General features: G+C 38.7%; 1 protein-coding gene and 1 pseudogene across 1 annotated transcript in view; both read left to right on the top strand.

Moving 5' to 3' along the window:
• Nucleotides 1–21357, top strand: part of PPM1E (protein phosphatase, Mg2+/Mn2+ dependent 1E) — a 173757-nt gene that overhangs the window by 58159 nt on the left and 94241 nt on the right. The window lies entirely within an intron of this gene.
• Nucleotides 605–14449, top strand: LOC126014073 (40S ribosomal protein S4-like; annotated as a pseudogene).

The raw sequence follows: 21357 nt of genomic DNA, 5'->3' as shown, positions 1-21357 counted from the left end.
TGGGAATGGAACCCAGATCAGCTGCATTCAAGGCAAATGCTCTATCCTTTGTGCTATTTTCTCTGGTCCATTTTTGTTTCTTAAGGACTGGATGGAACCCAGGGCCTCATATATGTGAAGCAGAGACTTAATTTCTAATGTACACCCCCAGCTTCAAACTAGTTTTTTTAGATGTTAAGTGAATTATATCTGGTCTTTACCAGTCTCTTACTGGTAAAATTGGGGTTTGGTTTGGGAGGACTTCACTTGCCAATGCTCAAAGGTCATTCCTAGCTCAATGCTTGTGGGATCATTTCCTGGTGGGGCTCAGGACTTTTTTATGCTAAGAATTGAACCCAAGCCTCCTGCATGTGCTCAGTACATTGAACTTTTCTTTGTCTTTAATACCATACTGTAAAGAGTAAATAAGTAATATTAAATGGAAAAAAAGGATTGAACAATTCTTAAATTATATTGAGGCTTAGTGTATACCAGACATGTCACTAACTAATTTTATTCTTGAGCCATATCTGGAGATGCTCAAGGGTTACTTCTGGCTCTGCACTCAGAAACTCAGGTGACCATATGGGATGCTGGGGATCAACATAGGTTGGCTGCAAGCAACATGCATAATTTTCCTAAGGAAAAGTTGCTTTATGCTTTATTAGGAGCTGAGGTGAAAAAGATCTGCATGCAGCAGTTAGCTTCTAAGATTGATGACAAAGTCTATTTTGATATAACTTACACACAGGCTTTATGGATGTCATCAGTTTTGAATAGGACTGGAGAAAATTTCCATCTGGATCTGTAGCACCCAAGGAATGTTCTGCTGTTCATTACACCTAAGGAAGCCGAGTACAAAGTGAGAAAGTTCCTTGTTGTTCTCCAAGGAATCCTCATTTGGTAACTCATGTTCACACCATCAAGTCTCCCTGACTCCTCAACAAGGCAAACATTACCATTCATATGAACTTGGAGACTGGCAGGATGATTTCATCAGGTTTGACAAAGGTAACCTGTGCATGGTAACTTGGGAAGGATTGGCATGCTTACTCACAGAAAGAGACATCCTTGTACTTTGGATGTGATCTGTGTGAAGATGCCCATGGCAACAGCTTTGTCACCCGCCTCTCCAGCATTTTTGTTATTGGCACAGGCACAAACACAAGATTTCTCTTTCCCAAGGAAAGGTTTGCCCTCCCCATTGCTAAAAAGAGAAAATTGATTGAAAGCCAAACAGAGCAGTGGGTGAAATGTCTTTTGGGTGATATAGTTACTTAAAGATAATACAGCATGATGGGGCCAGAGAGATAGTGCAGTAAGTAGGGTATTTGGCCTGGGTTCAATTCCTGGCATCCCATATGGTCTCCTGAGCCACCAGGAGTGATTTTTGAGTGCAGAGACAGAAATAATCCCTGAGCACTTCTGAGTGTGCCCCCTCATAAAAAAAGATAATACAGCATGAGAAAAAAAGACATAGGTCAAATTAGTTGCCTATGGGTTACATGAATAACAAGTAGTTATGGTTACTTAAGAACATCTTTATTGGAAGACAGTGACAACTTGTTTGGCATTTGAAAAAGAACAATAAGATATATCTTTATTTATGTTTGTTGGTACCAGGTGATGAACCCTGGCCCTCATGCAATGCTATGCTAGGCAAGATTTTATTTATAATTTTTGTTTGTTTTCTTGAACGACAGTAGTTTGTTACCAAGGGCTTACGTGTGGCTTTGTGTTCAGGAGTCACTCTTGGAAATGCTCAAGGGACATATGTTAGATCAGAGATTGAAATTGGAATCTGCGGTGTGCAAGGCAATCACCTAAACTCCAGGATTATCTTTCTAATCCTCCTTTATTCTTGAGTTTATAGTAAAGATGACAATCAAACCACTTTATTGTACTATTGTGGGGATTCAGGGCAATAAGGTAATTGGATTTTAATTATGTAATTTTGAAGTCTATTTATTTTCATACACAAGTTTTAACTTCTGTAGGTTTTTAATATAGTCCCCAAGAAAAACCGATTTGCTCGTATTTAATGTACTGACAAGCCTTAAGAGCCAGTAATGATTAAATCACCTTGGATCATGGGTAAAAAAATTGGTAAAGATAGCTACAGTTTTCCCAGTTGTGACTTTGTTGTTTTGTAGTGTGTTTCTCTTGATTCCTTGAAATTTTCTTATTTTCCTGGAAAAACCTAACTGAATGCTATGTAAAGTAAAAAAAGAATCATCTTATTTTTGGGCTGGGAGTTAGTATAGTGGTTAGGGTAGGATGACTATGCCCGGTACATGCCAGTCCCAGTTTGGATTCCAGGCACAATTTGGTTCCCAGAGCATCATGGGATATAGTCTTGGAGGCCAGGATGGTCTGTGATGTCCTTTGCAGTAAAGGGCCCTAGCAACATTGGCAAACTTGATTTCCTGGAGTGAACTGCAGTATGTTTGACTGAGTCACCAGTAGGGACCCCAGACCTCTTGAACACTGTTTAGAAGACTCCTCACTCCACTAAATAATCAGTTTATTTACCTATTTGTTACTGTGTTATCACTGAATTATTTGAGGTTCTTGTATATTTTGAATATTGTTGTCTTAACAGATAGGTGGTTTGAAAATTGTACTCCCATTCAGTAAGTTACCTTTTCATTTTATGGTTTCATTTGATATACAAAATCTTTTTAGTTCGCTGTAGTTCCTCTTCTTTATTTTTTTATTTTGTTGATACCTTTTGACTAATAAAATCATTACCAAGGCCACTGTCAAGTAGCTTTTATTCTGTTTTTCTTTAGAACCATTTTATGCTTTTAATTCTTATATTTGCAGCTTTAATTCACTTTGACTTCTCATCAGTGACTATTTATTTCATTCTAGGACAAAAATGCACTAGAGGGGCTGGAGCAGTGATGCAGTGGTAGGGGTGTTTGCCTTGCACACACTAACCTAGGATGGACCATGGTTCGATCCCCATATGGCCTTCCAAGCCAGGAGCAATTTCTGAGTGCATAGCCAGGAGTAACCCCTGAACATCACCCGGTGTAGCCCCAAAAACCAAACCCCCCCAAAAAAATCACTAGAAACTCAACAGAACTATTGTTTTTGAACTAAATTTTCTCATTTCAATATGTTTTATTTAAAGTAAATGTCTTCAAAAATATATCATGAGGGATTGGAGAGATAGTACAAAAGGTAGGGTGCTTATCTTATATGCAGCCAACCCAAGTTCAATTTTAGCATCCTTATAATCACTTGAGCCTACAGGGATAATTCCTGAGTGCAGAACTAGGGATGAACCAAAATTAAAAAATTAAAAATATATCATGAATAAAGAAATTTATTTTTTGAGATTGAGTCATAATTAAAGTCATAAAGTAACAATAGCCCTAATATTACATCGATACAGTGGATACCAAGTTCTGTGTTGCAAAAAAAATGAAACATAATTTAATCTGAAAGGTTTAATGTTGTATTTCATTGTAACTTGAATATATGTATTTAAGCATAGTGATAAACAATTCATGTGATTTTATTATGCATGATATTAGAATATCCTGGGTGGGACCCACATTGGCTGTGCTGAGGTTTTACTTCTAACTATAAACCTCAGGTAATCAGGGTCTTGGGGGACCATACTGCGGATGCGGGGATTAAACCCAGATTAGTTGCATGCAAGGGAAGTGTCCTATCTGCTGTACTAGTGCTTGGGCCCAATATTAGGCTCTTTTAACTTTGCATCTTTATAGTCACTTTAATAGAGGAAAAAAGTTTACTGAAAAAAAAAAACTATGTCAATAAAACTATTTCATTTTAATATGAAGTCTTTTAAATTCAAGCCTTCTTTTTATTGCATCCTATAGAAGCAGACTGGTAGGAGGCAAATCTAGAGCTAGGGGACATTGGTGGAAGGATTATTGTATAAGACATTGTCTGCCTGAAACCCAATCATGAATTTCATGGTGACTATATTAAAAAAAAAAGCTTCCTTTTCAGTAGGTGCCTGTTAAGGATCAGAGTAATCACAAATGCTTTTGTTAAAATTCTCGCTGTTTGATGGACCTTTGGTAGGACAGGCACTTTCCAAAGTGGGCTCCCTGCATTGAAGAGCAAATATTCTGACTGCAGGAAACTAGTCAAAGAGAGAGAAATAAAATAGTCGCTGAAGTCTTTCTCTTCAACAATATTGGGAACTTAATTGGAGAGTCCCTGGGTTTACTAATTCTGGCTTTTATTTTTTGTTTTCTTAATTGCTAGAAATAAGGATGAGAAGTTGGTTGAATTGTGTGAAAACTGTCCCTTTCCCAAATCTCTCCCTGTTCAGTCTGGGATGACAGCAATTATTTATTATTTTATATGTACAAGTTTAACCAGCTTTTTTAAATAATTATCTAAGCAGCATCAAGGTGACAGAATTTTGAAAGGAAATTAGGAGAAAAACAAGTATTTAAAGAGATTAATTTTAAGTTTGAGTTGCTGATGAAGGCAAGCAAAGCTTTCACTGAGGTTGAGATGGCAGCCTCAGGGAGAATCTGACAGCTGAGGAAGAAGCCAGAGAGAAATGACAATTGCCAAAAAAGAGCGAGGGAGAAATAAGGAACAACCGGAAGTAGACAAATAATGGCAGCTTAAAAAAAGATGGAGAAAAGATCAAAGAGAGGAAACACCGAATAGATGAACAAATAAATGAAGATGAATAGTTATTAAAAATGAGCTGCAATGTGGTTTACTTAGAAATATAATTGCTGTGTTTTTTTTTCCAAGATAGCCCCTTAATCAGTCTCTTCTTTCTCTCAACTTTGCACACCCCCATCTCCTCTTCTGATTTGCTATGAATTTAGTTGATAATTATGCTTAGAGAACTTCTAGGTGTTTGCTATATTGTCAGCTGGTAGGAAGAATGTAAGAGGTTGGAGCCAGTTTCTATTTCTCTTCTGTCTGGCCTTATTCTAGGATTAAGTGTTTCCTAAAAATAGTGTGTGTTCACATTCCTGAAGGGCATAGCCCATAGGCATTTGTAAACTTCCTCTTTGGTTAGCATTATTCATATTTTAGACAAGGATCGGACACAATGGAAAATGAACATTTGTATCTAATAGTTGGCTCTTTTCGGGAATAACAGTGTGCTATTTTTTTTCTTTCCCCTGTAGAGAAATTCTAAGTACAACACACCTAAATTTAAGTCTTCTGCTTGATAAAGCTCTATCAGACATACCTGCTATACTGCTAGAACATGCTATTGGAGAGTATGGATTATAATTGATTCTTTTGTCTGTAATAGCTGCAGGCTGCCAACTTTAGTTGCCCTACTCCTGTCACTAAGAAACAAATAGAGATGCCACACAACAAAGAAAAATAGAGAGGTAGCAGAAGATTGTGGGAAAGACATGTCAGGAAAACTGAGCCCTGATTCTTTTCTTGTTTGACCTGGGGCAGATACATCTAAACCTAATTAAAAATTTTTTTATAAATGAGAATAAATTTCTTATATCAATAAAGTATTTTTGTGTATCAGATAATACAGTTTAGGAGCCGGAGCATAATACTGTGGATAGGGTGTTTGCCTTTGCATATGACTGACCTGAGCTCAGTCCCTGGCACCCCATATTACCTGTCTTTCCCCCATGCACCCCCAGAACATCCAGGAGTGATTCCTGACTACCAAGCCAAGAGTAAGCTCTGAGCATTGCTGGATATAGCCCAAGCCCTGGCTCCCCAATTTCAGATAATACAGTGTATAAAAGTACTTCCTGAACCATAGAGGCAAAATACAAAAATAAATTTCTTATCCTCATTTTTTTTAAGGTCTTGACATGTAAGTACTTCTTATAAAATGTTGAAGAAATGAAATAGGCAGAAAAGGAACTATAGAAATAATGGGGAAAATAATCATGTGGGTACTTGCATGAAAGGCAGACTTGAAATTCCAGACACAGAAATAGTTTCTCAAAGATTGTGATTATGCTCTTCTTTGAAAGAAAGGTAAGATGGAAAAGGTATATCATTTAACAATGTGATATGTTTTATATCAAAATACAAATGTAATGAATATAGGGAAATAGTTATATTTTGATATGTAGAAGTAACTTAACTGCAAATATTTTGGTTCCTTTTTTTTTTTTTTGGACCACACCCAGTGTATGTTCAGAAGTTATCTCCTGGCTCTGCACTCAGAATTACTCTAGCTCAGGGGACCATACGGGATGCTGGGGAAATTGAACCTGCATCCATCCTGGGTCAGCTGCATGCAAGGCAAATGCCTTTTGCTGTGCTACCACTCCCAGCCCCTGCTGTTTGGTTTCTAATTCTTAGAAAAACCATCTTTTGTATGTTCTTTAATTGGTATAAAACATCTGTTAAAATTTTTTTTTTTTTTTTTTGGTTTTTGGGCCAACACCCAGTGGGTGCTCAGGGGTTACTCCTGGCTGTCTGCTCAGAAATAGCTCCTGGCAGGCACGGGGGACCATATGGGACACCGGGATTAGAACCAACCCCCTTTGGTCCTGGATCGGCTGCTTGCAAGGCAAACGCCGCTGTGCTATCTCTCCCGGGCCCTGTTAAAATATTTTTTAAGGACCAGAGAGATAATAAAATTAGTAGGGTGCTATACATACATGCTGCTGACCCATGGTCAACTCTCCGGCATCCTGTGTAGCTCCCCTGAAATGAGTACTGCCCAAGATTCCTAAGTGCAGAGCTAGAAGTAACCCTTAAACTCTAGCAGGTCACTCTAGGTCTCTCTCTTTCTCTCACCCACACTCTCACATGCACAGTGGGAGGGGATAAGGTGTTTGCCTTGCATAGGTCAACTTGGGTTTGATCCTGACATCACACGTAGTTCCCTGGGTTCAAGTGGATGCATGTGTGATCAACTTATCTTCTGTACTATATCCTAAACATAGTGCTCTGCCATTTATTTTTTGTTTTGTTTTGGGGGTCATATCTGGCAGTGCTCCTCTTGTTGCTCTGGGGGACCTTATGCGGCTGCTGGAGGATCAAATCTGGGTTGGCTCTATGCAAGACAAATGTACTACCTGCTTGTACTATCTTATTGGCTTTAATCTGAGTGCTCTGTTGAGCTAATACTTCCTGAAACTTGGAGCACACTCTGAAATTTAGCATGTACATAGTGCTATCTTAAAACTGCTTGATTCTTTGTCATAGACTATATTAATTAATCTCTATATATTTACTTATGGTTTGGGGCCACACTTGATGGTGCACAGGCCTTATTCCAACTAGAGGTGCTTAAGGGAATATCTGGGGTGCCAGGGATCAAACCTGGACTGGTCACATTCAAGGCAAACAAACCTACTTACTGTACTATTGATCTGGAACCTATTTTAAAATCCTGTTATTCGTCTCACTCATCTATTGTAATAATTCCCAGAGACAATACGAAATGAGAGCTGGAAGGACTGGCTCATGATATGAAGCATCACTACAAAGAGTGATGAGTGCAGTTACACTGAACAACTTGGTGACAATGTTTAATGAGGTAGAGAAGTAGAATGCCCTCTCCTATACAGACAGGGTGGGGAAGGAGGGAGATTGGGATATTGGTGATGGGAATGTTACACTGGTGAAGGGGAGGGTGTTCTTTTTATGACTGAAACCAACTACAATCATGTTTTGTAATCAAAGTGCTTAATAAAGGTATTATTTAAAAAAAACTTACTCAAAAACTTGTATCAGTATAAGAAGACACTTCTCCAGTTTATTATTAATTAAATTATAAGTCTAAATTCGTCTTTCCAGAGTGAAATTTACTGTCCGTCCGTTTCCCCCACCCCCACCCCCCCGCAGTTGCACTGGAGCTATCCAAAGGTGAGGTAGTAGCCTTTAAGTGTAATTGGAGGATGTTTTGTTTGCTTAGAGTGGGTGGCTGAGGGCCCTGAGAGAGAGCTCATCGGCGTTTGCCTTGCAAGCAGCCGATCCAGGACCAAAAGGTGGTTGGTTCGATATCCTGTGTCCCATATGGTCCCTGTGCCTGCCTAGGAGCTATTTCTGAGCAGACAGCAGGAGTTAACCCCTGAGCACCGCCAGGTGTGGCCCCAAAAAAAAACAAAAAAAAAAAGAGTGGGTGGCTGATAATTATTTTCCTGAGACTGGGGGCAGTTATAGATCAAATAAGTGTGGGAAACTAATCTAATATAATATAATGGAACACCCTAGGACTGGACATATAGCTCAAAATATTGAGTATTTACTCTACACACAGGAGGCATGTTTTGTTTTTTTTTTTGTTTTGTTTTGTTTTCTATGGTTTTTGGGTCACACCAGCAGTGCTCAAGGATTACTCCTGGCTCTGCTTTCAGAAATTGCTCCTGGCAGACACTGGGGGACCCATATGGATGCTGGGATTCGAACCACGGTCTGTCCTGAATTGGCTGCATGCAAGGCACTGCTGTGCTCTCTCTCTCTGGCTTCTAGGCATGGGTTTGATCCCAAGTATCACATGGTTCCCTGGGCACTGCTGGGAGTGACCTTTATGCAAAGATCAGAGAGTAGTTCTGAGCACTTCTGGGTAAGGCCCCCAAATCAAGTAGTAGGTAATAATATAATAATAATAATAATAATTAATAATAATACTATAACAATGGAGCCACAACAAGCTATAAACAAAAGGAACCATTACACTAGCAGTCCAAAAGACTATGGATAGAAGTATGGGAGGCATGTAGGGAACAGTGGTGGAGGGAGGTCAACACTGGTGGTGGGAAATTGCCCTAATTTATTGTCACCATGTACCTTAAATATAACTGTGAAGGACTTATAACTCAAAAAAAAAAAGAAAGAAAGAAAGAAAGAAAGAAAGAAAGAAAGAAAGAAAGAAAGAAGAAAGAAAGAAAGAAAGAAAGAAAGAAAGAAAGAAAGAAAGAAAGAAAGAAAGAAAGAAAAAAAAGAAGAAGAAAGAAAGAAAGAAAGAAGAAAGAAAATTCTAAATGAAAAAAAAAATGGAACCAGTAAGTTGCTAAAAGGAAAGAATTCAGTCATAAAATACTCTTTTTATTGAATGAGATTCTTAATATTAGGTTTATGATACTGTTAATAATGGTTGCTCATGCACATAATTTCAACACCACACTCAACTGTTTTCTTCTTAATTTAGGATGCCTTTGCTGCTGATAAAGGTTGTTTAATGTAAATGCCAGTGTTTAATTCTTTGCATATTGTTATATTTTTAACCATGAAGAGAACTTCATTTAAAATATCTAAACACCATTTCAACTTTAGAAAAAATGACGATGGTTTGGAAAGCTCTGTGTTGGTTGTTGCTATGTCTTTAGAAAACTGCAATAAAATGCAGTAACTTTTTAAATTTTTTGTTTTCTGATGCATTCTGTTTAAAATTTATAATTGTCTTTTAGTGGCTCTTGACATTTGCATCAGGTTAATTCAGAGCAAATGGAAACCTGGTTTGATATCTTATAAAAGAAAATTAGCTGGACAGATCCAGCTGTTGGCATTTATAAATAGCTATAGATGTCTGCAACAATAAAGGGTTTACTCAGGTTGTTATGGCAACAGATTCAGTGGAACCTTAATGATAAGCTATATGGAAAGAATAGTACATCAAAGGTACATTTAGTCCAATTATATAATAAAATTATTGCCTAGTATCATTTTAGATTACATGAGAGAAATCAGTTTGACCCTGTCAGCATAACTTAAACTGTCTTCCATGCACAAGAATTCTGTCAATAACATTGTGTTTTTAAATTTACTTATAATATTTTGGTAATGGTAATGGATTGTGCCAACCTATTTATTTCTGGTTTGGAGGCTACTCCTGGCTCATTGCTCAGAGTTCCTACACTCAGGAATCATTCCTGGTAGAGCTCCAGGGACCAAATAGGATACTGGGACCATACCTGGATTGGCTGCATGTCTTACCCATTTGTACTATCTCTTTGAACCCTCATAGTTGTTTTTTTCAAATGAGTTGAATATGTCTTTAATTATGATTTTGTTTCTTTGTAACAAATCTCATGTCATCTGATACATGCAGAGTATATATTCTGCCCTTGAACTATAACCCAAGCCCATGAATTGAGTATTTCTTTCAGTCTGTTGGCTATAGCAAAGCCTGCCTTGGATCCATGTTCTTTAATGCTTTACCAACTTAAGTAGCTAGTCTTAATCTCTTGCTAGTATACAATAGATCTAGGAGGGGCCGGAGAGATAGCATGGAGGTAAGGCATTTGCCCTTTCATGCAGAAGGTCATTGGTTTGAATCCCGGTATCCCATATGGTCCCCTGAGCCTGCCAGGAGTGATTTCTGAGCATTAGAGCCAAGAGTAACCCCTAAACAAAACAAAGCAAAACAATAGATCTGGATAGTGAACACTAGACTATTTAGACTATTTTTAAAAAAATTATTATTTAAATGTAATAATACATTTTTATAAAGTAAAGATAGAATACATGCTTCAAAGTTCATAATTTAAGGTATCAGTCCCTTTATTGGGGAGGTTTGGATGCTGGGTTTCATACTTGCCCTCTATCATTGAGCTATATACCTGCTCCAAAGATCTTTCTCTTTCTTTCTGTTTCATTCTATCTCTTTCTCTCTCCTTTCTTCTCTCCCTCCTTCCCTCTCTGTCTCCCTTGCCTTCTTTTTTTTTTTTTTTTTTCTTCCCATTTAGGTACTATGGTTTACTGTATTGTTACTGAAGGGATATTATGCATATCACCAAAGAGTTTATTCTCTTTCTATCCCCAAAATCTTCCTAGGACAACTATTTTTAATATGGTATGTAGGATTTATCTCTGTGTCTCTAAAAAGGGTTTGTTTATTTATTTATTTTTTGGCCAAACCCTGAAGTGTCAGGGGTTACTCCCTTACTCTGTGTTTCGGATTACTCCTGGTGGTGCCTGTGAGGACCATATGTGGTGCCAGAGAAAAAAATCTGAGATCATTTAAAAATAAAGAGCCCTACTGCTGTACTACACACACACCACACACACACACACACACACACACACACACACACTCATTGGTTGCGAAAAAAGGTTTACATATACTTTACTATAATGATACCAGTATAATGATTAAATACAGAAATTGATATATGGCATTTATTAACTAAATCTACAGCTCTTATTTGGCTCTCACCAAATTTTATATTCATCCTATTTTTATTTAATTATTCATTTATTTATTTTTGGGACTCCTAGCAATATTAGGTGATATGGGAACCACTTCCAACACTACTGGACCAACAGGTCTAGATTAATTTTTGGTTTAATGACATGGCTCTCACTCACAGGACAATGGGAACATGAATTGTATTTTGTTCTGGCAGAAATATGGCAGTTTCTTATGAAGTCACACTAACACCACACAGATCAGTAATGACCCTTTGGAAACTTGTCAATAGAATAAAAACCCTTTTTGTTTTGTAGCCACACCTGTTGATGCTCAAGAGTTACTCCTGGCTCTGTACTCAGGTATTACTCCTAGTGAGAGCCATGTCCTAATAGCAATTGGTATTTGTTTCCTAGGACTGCAATGATGGCTTGCTGTTAACAAGTTGGGTGGTGACTTAGATTCCTATGATTATGTAAAGTAGAAGTCAGATGCTGTATGTATTCATACATGTTGTATGTTTGTTTTGTTTTTTTTTGGGGGGGCTATACTCAGCAGTATTTCAGGGGTTACTCCTGTTTCTGACTCAGGAATCACTCTTAGCAGGCTTGGGAGGGACCATATGGGATGCTGGGGACTGAACCCATGTTGACCGCATGTGAGGCAAATGCCCTACTGCTGTATTATTGCTGCATCCCATCTTATTTATTTTTACTCTGCTTCTTCATCCCACTGCCCACCTTCCTATTGTTTGGTAATCTCAGTTTTGTAATATAGCAACTCTATTTTTTTCTTGATGGATTATGCTTTTGGTGGGTCATGTCTAAGCATTTAAATAAATTTATTTTTCCTTCATTGTGGTTGATGTTGTGATGAGTGGGGCTGCACACATTGCCTGGCTGTGGTGCTAACACATTTAACTGTAATGTTTCCTGAAAGGTGGCACATGTGATTGCAGTGGTCACACACTTGGCTTTAGGAATCACTGAGGGTTATTTCTATACTCAGAGTTGAACACTTCAGTTGAGGCAGGCATGTTCTGGTTACAGGGCTTGTTTGGGGCTTACTATGGTACTCTTAAAAGGTGGTATTTTGGGGGCCGGAGAAATAGCACAGCAGTAGGGCATTTGCCTTGCACACAGCCAACCCAGGACAGATGATGGTTCGAATTCCGGCATTCCATATGGTTCCCTGAGCCTGCCAGGAGCAATTTCTGAGCTCAGAGCCAGGAATAACCCATGAGCGCTGCTGGGTATGAATCCCCTCCCCCAAAAAGGTGGTATTTCTTAGCGTGGAGCTTGCCCATCTTCTTGTGTTGCAGTGCTTGTAGGAAGTCAAAAACTCTTTTGTGGTGACACGGCTTGCATGGCGTCTATGTGGTTGGACCTCACTTGTGCTGCCAGAGAACACAGACAGACAGCAGAGCTGCTGGGCTCAAACAGCAGGGCTTGCACTTATGATGGCACAAGGGATTGAACTTGCAACCATATTCTTGCCTCCCACTGAGCCACTGAGCTATTATTCCCTTGGCCCTGTATAAGTACTTTTTAAATAAACTTGCTACAAAGAACTTTCCCTCTATTTTCTTCTATGTCTTTCGTTTATTCCTTTGTGGTTTAAGGGATTAAATCAGCATCTCACACTTGCAGAGGCATGTGTTAAACTATTGAATCATATCTCTGACCCTCCTTATTTTTTTCTGAAACTTTTATGTTATATTTGCAGTTAAATTTTGGATAAATTGTGAGAGTTAGGTCAGGTTAAGACTGTCTCCTCTCGGGGCCTGGAGAGATAGCACAGTGGCGTTTGCCGTGCAAGCAGCCGATCCAGGACCTAAGGTGGTTGGTTCGAATCCCGGTGTCCCATATGGTCCCCCGTGCCTGCCAGGAGCTATTTCTGAGCAGACAGCCAGGAGTAACCCCTGAGCACTGCCGGGTGTGGCCAAAAAAAAAAAAAAACTGGAGGGAAAGGGCATATGGTGACTATTCTAGTCAAACATACATTCTCAAACTTAAAATTGCACTAGGAAAAGGACTGGAGACATATTATGGTGGGTTATGGCATTTGCCTTATACACTGGTAAAAATTATTTATTTAAAACTACTAGTATCAGTAAAACATACTTTGTTTATATCAAATATTTGCATTTTATATTTGAGATACAATAAAATATACATATGCATCTTAGGTCTAATCTAGTGGCCTCGGTTCCATACCTAGGAATATGTCAATGTCTACTAATATGAATTTGCAAATAGGTAAATGCATGTTTTTTTCTCTTTTTCTTTCTGTTTCTTTTGTTTGTCTTTATTTTGGGCTGCTTTTTATAGGGTGGGTTGGCTTTTTTTTTTTTTTTGGTACTATCTCTTCAGCCTCAAAATACACACTTTTTAATTCACATTTTAAATGAATAAAAATATAAGTTACATGTAAGTATTTTGCAAGATACTTATTTGACTAGTAGGAATACCTTACAATGGAAAATACTGTTCACAATAATATTTTCAAATAAAACTTCCTTATGGGGGGCCAGAGAGATAGTGCAGTGGATAAGCTATACTTACCTAGCACACAGAAAATTGTGAGAGTTAGGTCAGGTTAAGACTGTCTCCTCTCGGGGCCTGGAGAGATAGCACAGCGTGTGTTTGCCTTGCAAGCAGCCGATCCAGGACCAAAGGTGGTTGGTTCGAATCCCGGTGTCCCATATAGTCCCCCGTGCCTGCCAGGAGCTGTCTCTGAGCAGACAGCCAGGAGTAACCCCTGAGCGTGGCTGGGTGTGACCCAAAAAAAAAAAAAAAAAAACAAAAACAAAAAAAAAAGATTGTCTCCTCTCTTGGGGCCGGAGAGATTGCCTGGACATAAGGCGTTTGCCTTGCATGCAGAAGGACAGTTGTTCAAATCTCGGCATCCTATATGGTCACCTGAGCCTGCCGGGAGTGATTTGTGAGCGTAGAGCCAGGAGTAACCCCTGAGCGCTGCCAGGTGTGACCCCCCACCCCCCCAAAACAAACAAACAAAAAACAAGATTGTCTCCTCTCCCCTACACGGTAAGTGACCTTCCCTACTTATAGATCACCAGTTGTATCAACACCATTTGTTAAAGAAATGATCCTTTATTGAGTTGCTTCTATGCCTTTATCAAAAACTTGTTATTTGTATATATGTGAGTCTATTTCTCGATTTTTCTGTTTTGTTGACCTTTGTGTGTCTACCGAAAACAGTTTTACTTTTATGTACACAGTAGTGGTAGCGAACGTCTGGCCGTGGGCTGTTACAAAGCCTGCGGAATCATGGGGTCTGGACCTGGTACATGATGGGACAGACACATATGCTTCCCCTCAGCTGCCTACGGCCCGTCTGCCTATACTGAAGGCCCACAAATGATGTTATAAATATCCAGATTACCTTGGCAGAAAATAAAAAAGCTCCCCACCTCTGCTAATGTAGTCTTTTTGTTTTCTTTTTAAAAGTCCTTTACCTTCCTTGCCTTTCCATAAAAAATTTTATTTTATTTTGGGATTTAAAGAATTTTAATTCTGAGATAATCTCCAGGGCCCCTTTATATACATTTTAGAACCAGTTTGTTTATATATATATATATATGTATGTGTGTGTATATATATATATAAATGCACTGTTGCTGTTTTGTAGAAATTGCATTAAACCACTTGAAACTCAATTTTGAGAGAACTGACATCTTGGAAGTTTTACAATACATGTATATCTTCAGTTTATTAGGATCATATTTGCCTTTTTCATCAACTTGACATAGTTTTCAAGACTACATATTTTTTATATTTTTAATCTAAATATTGCAATTGTTTGGGATTGTTGAGGACTTTGGAAATATTACTATGGTGTATTGTGTTTTCCTACTGTAGTGTCAATTTTATTAAAGAAATCTTAATTTTGAACTAATTTTAGACAAAGTTGCAAATGTAGTATTATATTCCCTTATATGTTATTTACTTTACTTCTCCTATTGTGAATATTTTATATAAGCGTCTTATAATATTCAGGAACAGAGAAGGGAAGAAATTCATTGAGATTTCTTTTTTTTTTTTTTTTTTTTTTTTGGTTTTTGGGCCACACCTGGCGGTGCTCAGGGGTTACTCCTGGCTGTCTGCTCAGAAATAGCTCCTGGCAGGCACGGGGAACCATATGGGACACCGGGATTCGAACCAACCACCTTTGGTCTTGGATCGGCTGCTTGCAAGGCAAATGCCGCTGTGCTATCTCTCCGGGCCCATCATTGAGATTTCAATAGTTTTTCCATTAGTGTTTTTTTCTGTCCTAGGAACTTCTTCCTCTGCCCCCAATTTTTGGGCCATACCCTGAATAGTTAGGAGTTTCTCTGGCTTTGATCTCAGGAATTAGTCCTGGCAGTGCTCGGAGGACATATGGGAAGTTGAGGATTGAATCCAGGTTTTCTGTGTGCTAGGCAAGTGCCCGATTTTACCCACTGTACTATTGCTGTGGCCCCCTTAGTTCTTATCCAGTATCCCACTCCTCATTTAGTTGTTACTTCTCCTTAGTCTCTTCTAGTCAGAACAGTCACTCTATTTTTTTTTTTTTTTTTGGTTTTTGGTTTGTGGGCCACACCCGTTGGACACTCAGGGGTTACTCCTGGCTATGTGCTCAGAAATCGCCCCTGGCTTGGGGGGACCATATGGGGACACTGGGGGATGGAACCGAGGTCCGTCCTCTGCTAGCGCTTGCAAGGCAGATACCCTACCTCTAGCGTCACCTTCCCGGCCCCAGTCACTCTATTTTTATTTCTTTCATTTTGCATAGATAGAATTGGGAGACAGGGATGTCAGAGATGAAATTCAGGGCTTCATATGTGTGACTGTGCTTTATAGCTGACCTCATCATGGGCCTTTTTTTTTTTTTTAACATTGTTGCTTTTAAATTTGGTTTTCTTTTGTGACCTCTTGGTTAAAAATATTGTTTACTTTATAAACAATTGCTGCATACCACCTTCATTACGCTTAACACACTGTATAAAGATTCTCATATTTTACTTATATTTATCTCAGTATTCTGAATATTTAAACCTGTACTTCATAATACTGAACTGTATTTTTTGTTTTATCTTTTTTTTTTTTTTTTTGGTTTTCCTTGCATGCTGCCAACCGCATTTTGAGCCTCAGCCCCTCTTATGGTCCTCTGAGCCTTAAAGGAGTGATCCTGGAGTGCAAAGCTAGGAGTAAGTTTCAAATACTTCTGGGTAGCTGCTTTTAGATTTTTAATTTTTTTAAATATATTTTATGGGGGGAGTCTCCCAGTAAGTCCTCAAGAGGCCTATAAGCCCCTTCCAGCAATTCTCAGCTAACCAGGTTGCTGGTTTAATGCAATAGTTCTAAGATACAGTGCATTTTGGCCTCTGTGGGATTAGGAATTAGGTGGTACTTTGGGGCTCCTGAGCCACACCTGGTGGTGCTCTCTAGTCTCTCTGGCTACACCCAGTTATGTGTGGGGGGGGGACTTTGTGGGACTGGAGACTGAAGTGGGTTGGTTTTATGCAATTCAAGTACTTAATACCTCTCTCTATGGCAGGGGTCTCAAACTTGCAGCCCGAGGGCCTCCGTACAACATTTTTGTGGCCCTGCCCTAGAGGAATCTTTTTTTGTTTTGTTTTGTTTTGTTTTGTTTTAGTTGTTTGGGTCACACCCCCCAATGTTCAATGCTTACTACTGACTTTGCACTCAAGGATTACCCCGACTTTGCCTCCTGCGGCCCGCAGGTAAATTGAGTTTGAGACCCCTGCTCTATGGCCTACCTTAGGTTTTTTCTATTATTATTTTACTTAATTAATTTTTGCTCATAATGATTGGTTGTGCTCATGTCTTATTCCTGGCTCTGTGCTCAGGGATCACTCCTGGCAGTGTGATCTTCTGAAGGATCATTGTGGTTCATGGTTTGAACCTGGGTCAGCTGTGCAAGGCAAGCTCCTTACCTGCTGTACGGTCTCTCAGGACCCAGAGTTTCTTTCTTTATTTTTTTTCTCTTTGGGTTTTTGGGTCACACTCTGTTGTGCTCAAGATTTATTCTTGGCTCTCTGTTCAGGGAATCTCTACTGGCTGGGCCTAGGGAACTATGTAAAGTACAAAAGATCAAACCCTGGTCAGCCTTGCACAAGGCAAGCACCTTACCTGTTGTACTATCTCTCTGACCCTCATTCATGCATTATATGTATATATACATGCCATATACATATATGCTATATGTTATATTATAAAAATGTGTAGCATACACACATATATAACTTTATCACTGATTTAGTTATCTCAGACTATTCAAATACTTAGATATGCAGTGGCATTTTCAGTTTTTTACGTTTGTCATTATAAAAAAAATGGCCTTGGAGATTAGTAGACAAATGATTAGAAATTCCATTAACAGTGTAACCCCAAGGGGTATGCGACCAGTATTCAGTTTCTGGAATGATGTTCAGAGTTAATGCTATGGCTCAGAACAAATAAAAAGCTTGAAGTAGCCTGGTATTAGGAAACTGGACAGATAAAGAATAAATGATAATTTGACCATGTAATTCAGAGTTAGTTGCTGTCATGTTCATTCCATGTCTCTTGTTTTGGGAAGCAAGGCTTGGGGCCACAGGTAACAGTGCCCAGAATTGCTCACAGTATTACTTGGAAATTTTTGGTGCTGAAGAGTGGACAAAGGGCCCCCATATAGAAAATAGATGCTCAACCCTTTCAGGTATGTCCCTGGCCCATTCATTCCATTTCTAATGAACTAAGTAGCAAGCTTCAGCATTTAGTATTTATTTTTTAATAACATGTCTAAACATTTTGGCAAGAAGTGATTGTTTTATGATATCCTTCTATTACCTCTTTATGACCTTCATTTAATTAGTAATGGCAATAATTCACAGTTTAAGGGCTGGAGAGATAGTATGGAGGTAGGGCATTTACCTTACATGCAGAAGGTCAGTGGTTCAAATCCCGACATCCCATATGGTTCCCCAAGCCTGCCAGGAGCAATTTCTGAGCATAGAATCAGGAGTAACCCCTAAGTGCTGCCAGGTGTGACCCAAAAAACAAAATAAATTTTTTTCACAGTTTAAGAAAAGATAATTTAATGGAGCTTTATCTATTGTGCTTTTATATTAGTTTTTAAAAAACTAAAATAAATTTTTTCATGTGGGAGCTAACTCAAAGGGCTGGACCATATGGCCTACAAGTTTGATCCCTGGTGCAGTATATCCTCCCTGTCCCCCTGAACCATCAAAAATGGCCCTTGCGACTCTTGAGTACTGCCAGGATGGTAGTGGCCCCAAGCATTACATTGCTGAATATGAACATTAGACTTGACCCACAGGCCTTGACCATTGATTGAGAGCTCTTTCAGTTTTTTGTTTGTTTTGGGATCTCATCTTATGGTGACAGAATTTACTTTGGTCTTGGGGGTCACTCCTGGATTGATACCCAGGGCCATAGTAGTGAGAATAAAACCCAAGTTGGTCATATGCAATTTATTATGCTGTATAGAAATTATTTATAATTCATGTAGTAGAATTAACCAGAACAGTAGCCAGATTCTGTCAATTAGTAATAGTGTAGAATAAATTTTTAGACTTTAGTTTTCTCATCTGGAGGAAAGGTACATTTACAGTGTTAATATTGTTGGTGAAGAAAATAATTTTTGTCTACTCTTCTAGGTCTTTATGATTAGAAAATAATTAAATTGACAAAATATTATTTAGGGGAATAAAAAAAGACCTATTTCATTTCACATGTGTTGAAATGGGATAAATATGGGGCTTGGAACTCAAATACAACTATTTGTTTATATTCATTTTAGACAAAGAAGTTCTTGAAAATTTTAGTTTGTACACTAATTTACTGAGCTTTGCCAAATTTATTTAGACAGGTAAAAGCGACTCTGAAAATTTTTGCAGCAGTAAGATATTTTCTTTATTCTTAGTAAAGAGAGAGCACCATTTATACAAGATTTCTTTGTCCTTTTAGGGAAAATAAAATCAGTTTCTCCTCACATGTGCTTTATCTCAAATGACTTCAATTCAAAATAATATACCAGGGTCCAGAGGGTTACTATAGTGGGGTAGGGCATTTGCTGTAAACACAGCTGACCTGAACTACATATGGTTCCCCTGAGTATGTGATAGCTGGGCATAAGGTCAAGAGTTAACCCTGAACACTATTGGCTGTGCCCAACAAAAGAAAGAAAGAGAGAGAGAGAGAGAGAGAGAGAGAGAGAGAGAGAGAGAGAGAGAGAGAGAGAAAGAGAGAGAGGAAGAGAGAGAGGAAGAGAGAGAGGGAGGGAGGAAGAGAGAGAGGAGGAGGGAGGGAAGGGAAGGGAGGGGAGGGGAGGGGAAATTAAATAATTTGCCATTTTAGTCTGCCTGAGCCCTGATGATCTATGGTAGTATATAGCACAACAGCTAACTCATAAGATAAATTACTTCTCTTCCTTTTCTGTCACCTTGGACTACTCAGAGTTAACTTCTGTGAGTTTGAATATAGCTCACACCTTCCTGCTTGGCATTTCATGTACATTTTTACTGGAAATTTTAAATACATTATGCAGATCTGTTTTTTTTCCTGAAGGTTGTTGTTACCTGAACTTAAACTATAATAAACTATCAATAGGATAGTTTAACTTTGACACAAATATGATCTCTAGAATACTTGGATCCAAATAAGAAAAATCTTGTACTAAATGACATATTACTGGATATCATAGAAAATTTCCTTTAAATTTAGAGACTAAAGAAACAAAACAGTAGTGAAGTTAGAGGAAAAATTTCCTCAGTCAGTAGGTTCTTTTTCTGTCTTATTAGTGATGTTACATTGTCAAGCTGAGTTTAAATGCCAGACTTAGTACAGGGTGTAAGGTGCTTACCTTAACACCATATATGATCCTAAGCACAGAGTTCTGGGATCACTTCTGTGCTCCAACAGGTGTGAACCAAAGCAAATAAATAATAAATAAATTAGTTAGGTTTATTTCTTCAAATTAAGGGAACATAGACATTTGAATGAGAGAAACCAAGACCACCATTTGCTTTTTATGGCTTGGTACCAAAAGGCCTTTATAACTTCCTAGTGAGTGACCCAGAGCAGTAATGATGACTTCTATCTTATCCATTAACAATTAGGAAGTAACAGAAACCTTTAAGTTCCAGAGCCAGAGAGGTGGTATACAGATTAAGGTGTCTGCCATGTATGAGGCTTGATTCATACCCTGGCATCACGAATGGGTCTTTGAGCACAGAACAGTTGAGCTCTTCTGGGTATGATTTCCAAACAAAAAAACAAAATACAGGCCAGGGCAATAGCACATCAGGTAGGGTGTTTGCCTTGCACGTGGTTGACCCAGGTTTGATCCTCAGATGGTCCCCCAAGCCTGCCAGGAGTGATTTCTGAGTGCAGAGCCACGAGTAACCCCTGAGTCCCACTGGATGTGGCCCCAAAACCAAACCAAACCAAACCAAAAAACAGCAACAACAAATTTCCCGTTTTCTGTGAGGAATGGAGGGAAAAAAGTGACCAAAATCAATTTTGTTTCCTACTACCAAGCTAGAATAAAGTGAGTCTCCTCTCCTTTCCAGCCTTCCCTCAGTCTCCTTCTGGGTTCCAGTGCCTTCACTATTCATCTGCCCTTTGGGGCCAGCCAGGTTGGTGCCGGGGAGGGAATAAGGAACCTTATTTCTTTATCCCTTCCACCAAATGCAAATGGGGTTGTCTTTTTTGGGTGTTTCCCAGCATCCTTTCTTCCTTCTCATCAATACTCATTTTCCCAAACTGCGCGAAAACACTAGTTTGTCCATGTCAAGCCATTTCAATTTATACATAGACTTCCTGGCAGAGTGAATTTAGCACTTCTTTCAACAGCCTGAGAAATACAGCACTCCAAACCACTAAAAGCAAAGTTCTATGGGGAAACTAAAGAAGACAACTCTTGTAGGGATACAAAGAGAAATCCTGGGATTTCTCCAAGTCCACCTAAATGCCTGAACCTTATAGATGAGAGGAACTAAAATCAACATTTAATGGTTTAACAATGGAAATCAAGGAGTCACTTGCCTGCAAAAATTAAGAAATATGTAGATGAACAATTCAACCAACACAAATAATAACTCTTTCAGAAGATGAAAATATCATCAAATGGAGCAAGGAACTTAAAAACTTGTTAGCAAGTCTTAATAGTAGTAGAATTACACAGGCATATGAACTTGAAGATAAATTGCAAGCCAGCTTGGTTTAAGAAGTCAAAAAAGAAAAGACAAAACTCTGGAAGAAAAT

Source organism: Suncus etruscus, chromosome 1 (assembly GCF_024139225.1).
Source record: "Suncus etruscus isolate mSunEtr1 chromosome 1, mSunEtr1.pri.cur, whole genome shotgun sequence".
NCBI classification, from domain to species: domain Eukaryota; kingdom Metazoa; phylum Chordata; class Mammalia; order Eulipotyphla; family Soricidae; genus Suncus; species Suncus etruscus.
This window is presented reverse-complemented; position numbering and strand designations above follow the sequence as displayed.